This window comes from Oculina patagonica, chromosome 4 (assembly GCF_052425735.1).
Source record: "Oculina patagonica isolate OP01 chromosome 4, crgOcupat, whole genome shotgun sequence".
NCBI classification, from domain to species: domain Eukaryota; kingdom Metazoa; phylum Cnidaria; class Anthozoa; order Scleractinia; family Oculinidae; genus Oculina; species Oculina patagonica.
Genome location: NC_135761.1, coordinates 22608483 through 22618461, shown reverse-complemented (window position 1 = coordinate 22618461; position 9979 = coordinate 22608483). Strand labels below are relative to the sequence as shown.

The following is a 9979-nucleotide window of genomic DNA, read 5'->3' as shown; positions in this document are numbered from 1 at the left end:
CACTAAATGCAAATTGTTCAAAATAGCAAATAGCCCAGATTATTAATTCCAGAGATTTTAGAAACGTTTGTTCCGATAAAATTGGCAATGTGAACGCTCAATGTTCATTTACATCAACAGAGCAGTTTCTTGAGATATTTTCAATTTTTTAAGGAGGCACTGCAGTCAAAACTTAGCTGAACACAAAGCGTTCGTTGTTTTGAAGACTTTGAATTAAATCCAAATAATCGACAAACATGAAAGATGGCTATCACAATTTTTTTGTTTTTAAGTTTGTTAACTTAAATTTAAAAATAGCTAACAGTAGAAGCAAGCACGTTTGGCTCTTTTCTTCGATTCCTGCTACAAACTTCAGTGCCACCTTTTAAGAACTAAAAAAATGACCTCCCATAAAGTTCTTTTATTTATCGAATATAGAGAACATGAGAAGAAAAAGGGTTTCCATGACAACTCAAAACACCCGGGAAAGCATTGTATGAACAATACATATGTCGCAGTAAGATATATAAATCGGAAGGTTTTCATTTCATTTACTTTTTTTTGTTTTTGTTGGGGTTTTTTTGGTTGCAAAATTTAGCTGAGCCAAGTTTGTTTTTTTCCTAATCTTATAAGGAGACACCTGGAAGTTCTCATGTTCTCTTCAGTTTAAGTATATTAAATGAAAACAATGTCTGGTTATTAGGAAAACAAGAGTATAAGATCGCCAAAATCTCGTATTTCCAAAATTAGCAAAGTTTCTGGACTACAATAATACAGGACGTTTGGGTTCAAAATCGTTCGAGTCTTGAAATTAATCTAGAATTTATTCAGTTACAGCTGAACTTTCTTTTTCCGTTTTTCGCGAAGGCATATTTTCAATTTTTAGAAGATCGGCTATCTTCGAGCAGTTTATTTTCAATGATGCTGGTTTATCTTCCAAAGTTTGTCAGCAACTGTTAGCTTTTCTTACGAAGTGTTTTGTTTCTGAGACTTGAACTGTGCTTTGATATTAAAAAATCATAACTAAACTTTCTCGAAACTTGTTTTCATTAATTTTTATCAAATTGCCGATATATCTGTTTAATTTCCGCAGTCCTGTTCTCCAAATTTTTCAGCTTTTCAATAAGTGAAAATTTTGTTTTCCAATTTATTTGTTTTAGCGAGTCGTAGCTTTTTTTATAAAGATTTTCAATGACTGCATGTTGTCTTGTATCTCGAATTTTGCTTTTCAATCACCAGTCGATTTTTGTCTGGAATGAGTTTCGAGACTTTATTTCGTAAACAGTAGTTTGTTTTCCGTAACCTTGTTGTCTTGGAAACATTTTTAAACAATTTTAAGAACTTCTTCCAAATTTTTTAGAGCAAATACTATCTTATTTTCCCATGTTTTCGTTTTTAATGACAACGACGTTATCAATTTTCTCATTTTTTCAATAACTAAAATTGTTATATTTTCTGCTGTTGTACAGTTCCATCGTCACATACTGTCTGTGAGCTTATTTCAATTTTATTTTTCAACAAAAGACTGGTTTATTTTCGAAGTTTTCGTTTTAAATAAATGCCTGTAAAGATTTTTTGGAAACTTTTTTAAATATCTTTAAGCAAATTGTCCGAAATATTATGATTTTTTCAATGGCTGTCGTCTTATTCTTCGAATGTTTCCTTTAAAATCACCGTTAGCTTAGACATGAATTCGAAAAGGGATTTTTTACGAGTGTTGTCTTTATGTCAAATTTTCCTTTCCAATTATTTTCTGGAAGGTTTTTTGAACACTTATTGCCCTTCAATTAATTATTATCTCTCCATAAGTGAGTATAAGTTTGCTTTCGGAAGTAAAAAGAAGTAAAAAAACCTTCGTTTTCCTTGATTTTTATTCCAAAACCGATTAGCTCTTTTCCAAATGTTTTACTTTCGTCAAGTATTGGCTTACATTCCAAGATATTTTCCAAACGTTTTTGCCTTGTTTTGCGAAATGTTTTTTTTTTTCGTTCGATAAATGAGTCCTTATTCTTGTTTGTTTTCAACATTAACTTAGTCAACAATGACTCCGTACTTCAAATTTCAAATTAATTACTTCAATTCCATGGAAAGATTAGAAGTCCTAATGTTTATTTATAACAGTTTCTCTACTGTTATCCTGGTCATTGTAAAAAATTCTTGCTTTCCATTGAAACTCGATCATCGTTCAGAGGAAAGAAAATCTCATTTAGAGGAATTTTATCGTTTATCAGAGAAAATTAATTTCATTAACGCACTTTACAACCGATCTTAAGCACGAATGCGTGACTCATTTTGCGTGATTTAAAACAGTGAACGAGACAAAGCTAAATTTCTCATAAGTGAAGAATTCGCCATTTGTCTTTGCTACAATTATTCTAAAGATTTTACGGTAAAAGTAGTTCCCTGGAATACTTTGGTTTCAAAGAAAACATTTCATAAACAAAAGAAGACAAAATTCAAAACTTTATTCTCATCTTAGCATTGTACGCGTTTCCGCTGACTGCACGCGAAATTCAAACTTGATCAAACCTTGTATTTAACGTACATAATTTTACCAATTTTTCCTGAAACTTTAAAACGACAGGCAATGATATTTGAGAGATTGTTTAGAAATTATCATTCTCGTTGGATTTAAAATTTGTAAAAAGGAACACAAAAGTTTTTTTAAGCTCAAATTTCCACGTGCAAAACTAAAATGCAAATTACAAAGTGTCGAAGAAGTAGCGGTTCCTTGTTCAAGACACGCTAAACAGTGAACAAATTCTGTTCAGAGATTTAACTGTGTTGAACATTTCCTGATATTGTGGTATTGTGGTCCTTTTAACCTTGCTTGAAATTTTGCTTTATTTAATCGTCAAATTCCAGTTTGATTTAGTAATGAATTGTCGCATTAAAACATAGATGCATTGTAAAACCAGACATTGTTTTCTACAACTAATTTAAATAAACATTTGAGACCTTTATCCACTGCGGCTTGTTACACAGAATAAAACGAAGAAAATGTCTCTTCCTCGCGTGTATAAAAGTTTGAAAATGTAAAACAGTTGTTTGCGCGGAACTTTATTTACAGTTTGATTATATATTCTAAAAGAATTTCACTGTTATGGCAATTGGATAAAATTCGGGTTTAAAATAGGTTCGTGTAACAAATATCGCAATTGGGTACTATAAGCCGGTTGATAAAGGTCTTTAGATGTAATATGGCAAACTCTAATAACGCTTGGCGAGTTTTTGTTTTTATTTTTTTTTCTCGAGAATTTTCTTTCTTTAACTTTTGGCTTTATGGGTTTGCTATGTTACTTCTTGCATTACACAACATCTTGTACACAAAACTAAAAACCTCCCAAAAAAATCGATACGTTTGGCACCAAAAAAGCAGCTTTTGAAGAGCATTTGAGGGCGGCAAATTCTATCTATCTACTATGTTTTGGAACTGTACAAGATGGTTTGTAATGTTTTTGTCGGTAATATGAAGTTGAAGGGAATCTTGTGATTTTCTTGTTACAAAAAAATTTCAAGGGAGCCCCTCTTTAATTTTTTGCAAAAATTGTTGTCAGGGGAAACGCTGTGCAAATTTTTCCAAATTTTCCCGCCAAAAGACTTAGTATATATAGGGAACATTTTTTCCAGACACCTTTTCACTAATTTCACTTGAATAATTAAGTAAATAAAGAGGTATTGTGTTTACTTGTTATTAGATAATAAAGATTGATTAAAGTGAGAACAAGATAAAAAGTATTGTATTTTATTGGAGTGGATAATAAAGACTATAAATAAAAAGAGAACCAGACGTGTTTTTGAAGTTTTATTAATTATTTAATTGCAAATATATTAACATTTTCATATACAGCTGTCAACTTTTTTTTAAAAAAAAAAACTGGCGCATGCGTATTTTGGGCGCCGTATTTTTCTAAGTCTTTTGGCGGGAAAATTGAAACCATTTGAACAGAAGTTACTTACAGTGAAAGTTTTGTGATTTAAAAAATGGCGCATGCGTATTTTGAGCGCCGTATTCCAAGTCTTTTGGCGGGAAAATTAAAAATTTTCAAACAGATGTTAACAAGAAGTAATTATTTATAAAGTGGCGCATTCGTATTTTTTTCTAACTATTTTGGTGGGGAAATTAAAACAAAAACAATTTGAACATCAGCTGCCTTGTAAACAATCCTTAGCAAAACCTCTACAAAGAAAGACTTAAAATATTTTGTAAATGAGACATACTAGTTTGCAAACAAGTTGAAATAACGTTTAACGAAGAAATTGTAGACTGTTGTGGTTTTAAGAAATTATCTTCCGTTGAATTGTCATTACTTCTTCAGCCAAGCTTCGAGAAAACAGCCCCAAAGGGTTGATTATGCTACCTTAACTAACAAGCGATGGAAGTGTCTTCTTATTCAGCTTGTTTGACTTGTCTTTTTATTGCTGAACCAAAGGAAGACCAGCCACCCTGAAAAAACAACGTAAAGAATAAAATTAGATTAAAATTTAATTAAACCTTAAAAATGCTAAAATTGCACTCAGGGATAGGGCATAACAAAGTTTTTTAACTGCTCTGACACTGACTGAAATGCTGAACGTTATATAACAACGTTCAAATAAAGCTGTTACGGCTTTTAAGACTTTTGAAACCGATGAAGACCGAAGATTTCGGTCGAAACGTCTTATTTGTTTGTTTAACATTGCTTTATAACGTTCATCATTTCAGTCAGTTTCAGACCAGTTAAAAAACGTTAATTAAACGTCCACAAACTAAATATATTATAGCAAAACCCTCATCAGAAATAACTATAATACACTGTTTTAAAGTTTCTGACCACTAATAAAACCCACAAAGATTCATCATCATTAACTTTGCTTAAACATGAACTGAGGTTTTTTTTTTTATAAAAGACGGCTTTCCTGAGAAGACTAAAGCGCATTTATCAATCGATGAACAGCGAACGAAACACAGCTGAAAACTGATTGTTAGTGAAGAAAAGACAATTTTTCGTCTCTCTTGGCTAAATGTACAAAATAAAGAGCCTGTTTTCGATAATTCCCTGAAATATTTCGCTGTACAATGAAATATCTGTGACAAGCAAAAGAAATTTGAATTTTGACAAAACATTATTGCAATTAGCGTGCTTGTTTACGCCGAGGCAAACCTCGTGACAATCAAACCTACTCAAATTTGATGTTTGAAGTTCACAATTTTTTCCAGTTATTTCCTAACAGTTTAAATTCACGTCTTACTGAGAACAAACAAAAAACTTGAGAAATAGCAAAGCTTTATGTTCACAGTTGATTTGAAAATTTGTAAAGGAATACAAGAAACTTGCAAAGCACTAGACTCTATGGTGCAAATGTAACATGCAAATTACAGTGTCGAAGAAAGGAAGGTGCCAGTTTTCTTTTGTAGTGCCCCTCGGTGGCAAGTTTGCTTTTCAATATTTCCCCAATATTAACCTTAACCATAGTTATAACTAGCCTTAACAACGTAATCAGACTGATTTTACCCGTGCCTTATTCATTTTGGACGTTGATTATTAATTCTAAAAATGCAATGTTTAATTAAACTTTCTGGCGATGTTTGTTCCTTCATGGTTGCAGATGTAAACATTATCTGGCAGATTTAACTCTTTTCACCGAAATTATCAACATAAAAGTTTTCCTTGATGTCTCCACACATTACAACTCAACTTGGGAGAATTGGTTTTTAAACAGAGCCAAGACAATATGTTTTAGTGATCACTTTCTTTACTCTCATGACGTATATGGTTAATTATGTAATAAGGAGAAATTAAATTTTGAACAGGCTGGAGACTTAAAAGATTAAAGGTCAAAACTAGTTTGACATAGAATCAGTGTTTTTTTTTTTTATCTGAACAGAGGAAATGACTAGTCTAAAGACGCACTCGAAAAAAACGCTTTACAACGAGGAGTAAAAAGGCAGTGTTTTCAGTGAGTGTATCGAATTTATGAGTTCGAGTTAGAAATTTCGAGTTCGAGTTATGGGGTAACATTTTCCCAGTTGGTCACGCATAGTGTCTCCCTTATCACCAAATGAAAGCTAACCGCAAGCAAATAGGAGTGGAAATAACCGCAAGCAAATAGGAGTGGAACTAACCGCAAGCAAATAGGAGTGGAACTAACAAAAAAGGAGGAGCAACCGCAAGAAAACAGAGTGGAGCTAACTGCAAGCAAACCAGAGTGGAGCTAACCGCAAGCAAACCAGAGTGGAGCTAAACGCAAGCAACTCGAACTCGATATTTTAACTCGACCTCGAAATTCTAACTCGAACTCACTCAACTCGAAATTCTAACTCGAACTCGAACTCATGAAATGGACAGACCCGTTTTCAGTAAGACAGAATAAAACAAAACAAATTAAACAAACATCCACAATCCACATCTTTGTAACAATTACAAGGACAATAAATTGTACCATTTTCCAGTTTGGTTATTATTATTATTATTTTTATCATGCTTAGTCCGTTGCTGAAGGTACATGTATGAATCTCAAACACAGAACTCAATCTTGAGATACAAAAAAAATATCTGAAAATCCATGCTATCTAAGAATGAATTCAACCTCTCTGATATGCATTTGTGTTACAGCTTTTATCGAAAATGAGTCAAGCGAGAATTTAAAAAAATTGGAAGATTATTCTGTCAATTATAGGTGTAAGGGCAGATCAGGGATAGACTGGGTGGCTATCCACCCCCCTTGATTCATCAGAAAAATGAAACTAAGCACAATAAAATACAAAATAAGGGCAATGAAAGGTAAAGTGAAAAAATTGCCAATAAACTTAGCTAAAATTAAGTCAAAATATTTGCAAACATCCATATTGTTCCATATATATCAGTGAATGTCGCTTTTTTGTGTATAATTTACAATTCAGTAATTACATTGGGATCGCCATTGAATAGCATCAAGTAAACAGTCAGTAGAAGAGCAATTCAATAAAAGTTCATTTAAAAGTGTTTTCTTTTTCTTCAGTAAAAAAAAGTATTCAACCAAATCATTTTTCCAGTGTTGTTTAGGCGAGCAACCATCAACAATAGTGGCGGCAAGGAAACACAGCATGTAAACCACAGGAATTTCTGGAATTTATCAACAAAAGTGGGCGGAGCTACAATATAAAAAACTGGACCATTCCACAGTTCGGTGGTTTTTGTAGTATTTTCACTGGGTTCTTGATTAGAACATGGACGGCGGAGCCGGGGGCTGTAAGGCCTCACACTCTGTGTGAGGCCTTACATGAAGTCGGTGGACTGTCCAAGACACTTGGTGTATCATACACTGAGTACCAAAACATCTAGAATCCAAGAGGGCGGAACATGCCTGACGAGGCTGAGATTTCAGCGAAATTTATAGCAGTAAACAAAGATATTTTTAATATTTTAACTCCAAAATCGTGTGTTCAAAGAATAACAAAGACAGAGAATGTCAAGAAATTACCGAAGTTCATTTGAAATAATTTTTCAAAAAACAGTTTGGCACATCATTCTTAAAGCTTGCTGAATTGCAATAATAATTCAAGTAGAACAAAAAACAAAACTTGTCAAAATTTGTTTGTCTCTCTTTTGCTCAGTATTGTACGTAGTTACCGGTATTCATTTTTGCTAGTCAGTTTTCACAAGTGGATAAAAAATAATGCCAACCACAGATGTACAGCTAAACGTCATGGATAACAGTATGCTCAAGTAAAATATTAATTCAGTTCCATTATAAGTGGGAAAAAGAAGTCAACAGACCTGTAGTCAACTAAGTTCACTGAACGACTAAACGTGCTTGTCACTGTCAATCAAGGTACTTGTCCATCAGAACTTCCCTTAGTACTTGATTGTTGTCTCAGCCTGTAGATGAAGAAATATTTTGGTAAGTCATGATCAAATTTTTGACCATATAAATGAAACAACAATAAATTGAAAAGAATACCATCCCGAGACATCAAACACAATGTTGTGGCAAAATTTATCACCCAGCGATGAGGAAGGGCTTTCATCAGGGTTTTAAAGTTAATGACTTTTTCATTTCTTTTTATTTTACAGCAACAAAATTCAACTGACCTGCACATAGTTGTCACATTTTCCTCATCATTTAGACATCTTTGTCCAGGCTGTCATTTATGGCAGCTAGCTGTCCATTATAATTTTATTTGCTTCACTCTTGCCTGAAGATAAATATGAAAATGTCTTGAGAAATAACGGTTAACTTTAATCTACATATAATGTGCTTCACCAGGAAAATAACAGTAAAGAATTTGTGAATTTGAGCCACTTCCCATGTGGGGATGGTATAAAAAATATACTCTGGTTGTAGAGCATTTGGGGAAGCACTTACTGTAAAACATGATTACCTTCCTTAAGAGAATTTTTAGAAAAAAACTAAAATTTATCAGAATATCTCTTTGAAACCTATGAGTCAAGTTCATGTTCATTCCTGTGAGCTCTTCTTCTAAGTAGAAGCAACCCTCGTAAAGTCTCACATCTCCACCAGTGCAATATCCAGAGTGCCTCCCCTTATGCCCAGCCCACACCCCCCACCCCCACCCAACTCTATTCTCTGAATGGGTGAACAGTTAGCTGACAACAGGGCCGTAAGTTGTGGTGGGGGGGGGGGGGTGGGGGAGGTGTGCAGAAGGGGTAGTTGCCCCTGCCAGGAAAACTAAAATTTGATTTTGCTGGGCTATTTCTTGTACTGTATTTATTCGATTAAGCGCCCAACCTCGAATAAGCGCCCACCTCAAATGAGCGCCCACCCTGTAGGCAGGAAAAGTTAATAAGCGCCCAGCCTCGAATAAGCGCCCACCCCCACCCCCACCCTCCTAAAAAGAGGGCAAAAGAGGAATTTTGATTATTGTTGAAGTTGAGATTGAAATTGACTAAGTTCTTCTAAGAGACCACCCCCGAAAACCGAGTTTTTTAAAGTGTTTTACTGAAACTTTCAATGAACATTTAAAATTCAGCTTTAGTACAGCTTTACGTTAAGTTATTATGCATTATTTTCTTGCAAAATAAACGTACTACTTGCTAAAAATGGTAAAAATGTAATAAGCGCCCAGCCTCGAATAAGCGCCCACCCTCAAGGCCCAAAAATTTAATAAGCGCCCAGGGCGCTTAATCGAATAAATACGGTAGCTATAGTTGAGTTTGCCCCAGCAGCGGAGTTTGGCAGACTTTGCCCCCGCAGACAAAAGCCCTGGACAATGAGCTGAACAATGGGGAAATGTGATACTGTCTCCCATAATAGAGTCAAGAATGACACAAACATGTGGACCACTAACAAATAAAAGGAAAAAAACTGTCAAAGGAGATTCTTAGTGGGTTTTGAACCCAACAACCTGCAGCCATCTTGGGTTTTCAGATAAATCTCAACCCGAGTCCAAACAAACTCATCAGAAGGTCAATAAAACAATTCGGAGTGCTGCTTGACCTTTCTACCTCCTACCTATCCCAATTCAGCAATTAATTCAACAGGTTTGCAAGCATAGTCGATAGAATTCTGTAGCACCTTGCCTCCTACTTACAACGTTAACATTCCCTCCAGTTGCTCTCCGAAATTGTCACTTCAGTCCTTTCCTTAATTTTTCGAAACTGTTACCAGTGTATTCAGAAGTAATTTCCCTGCTTTCAATGCTTTTATCCGACTCCTTGGCCGCAAAAAGTTGTAACTGATTCACAGAAACAAGCATAGTGCATTGAAGAGGAAACCATCATGATAATGCTTCATGTAACTGAGACGAATCATCTCATCAACAAAGGCATTCCCACCGGGTACGGGAGGGGTGCGCGGGGAAACGGAAATACATGTACTTCTCAAGACAACCCTCGTTTTGAAAACGTCAGTCCCGATAACTCGAACCAGAGATTGCTTTCCCTTTCCTCATTTAAAAGTGCAATTTCACCTTTCCCACGGATAAAGGTTTGAAAAAAACACTGTAAGGAGCCTCTACGGAGGATGTTCTCGATAAGGAAGCACAAAGCACAGACCGACCTTACTAAGGCAGAGGCGG

The 9979-nt window shown here is 34.7% G+C and overlaps 1 long non-coding RNA gene across 3 annotated transcripts; it reads right to left on the bottom strand.

The window, feature by feature from the left end:
- Window positions 1–3490: 3490 nt before the first annotated feature.
- Window positions 3491–9660, bottom strand: LOC144652012 (uncharacterized). Of its 3 annotated transcripts, none has more exons than XR_013570420.1 (4): window positions 9478–9660; window positions 8034–8137; window positions 7719–7820; window positions 3491–4426 (listed from the first exon to the last, which is right to left on the bottom strand). It is a non-coding gene; the product is annotated as an uncharacterized LOC144652012 (long non-coding RNA). The 3 variants fall into 3 exon arrangements; XR_013570421.1 differs by having other exon boundaries at window positions 8034–8132; XR_013570419.1 differs by having other exon boundaries at window positions 9494–9660.
- Between the last annotated feature and the right edge of the window lie 319 nt (window positions 9661–9979).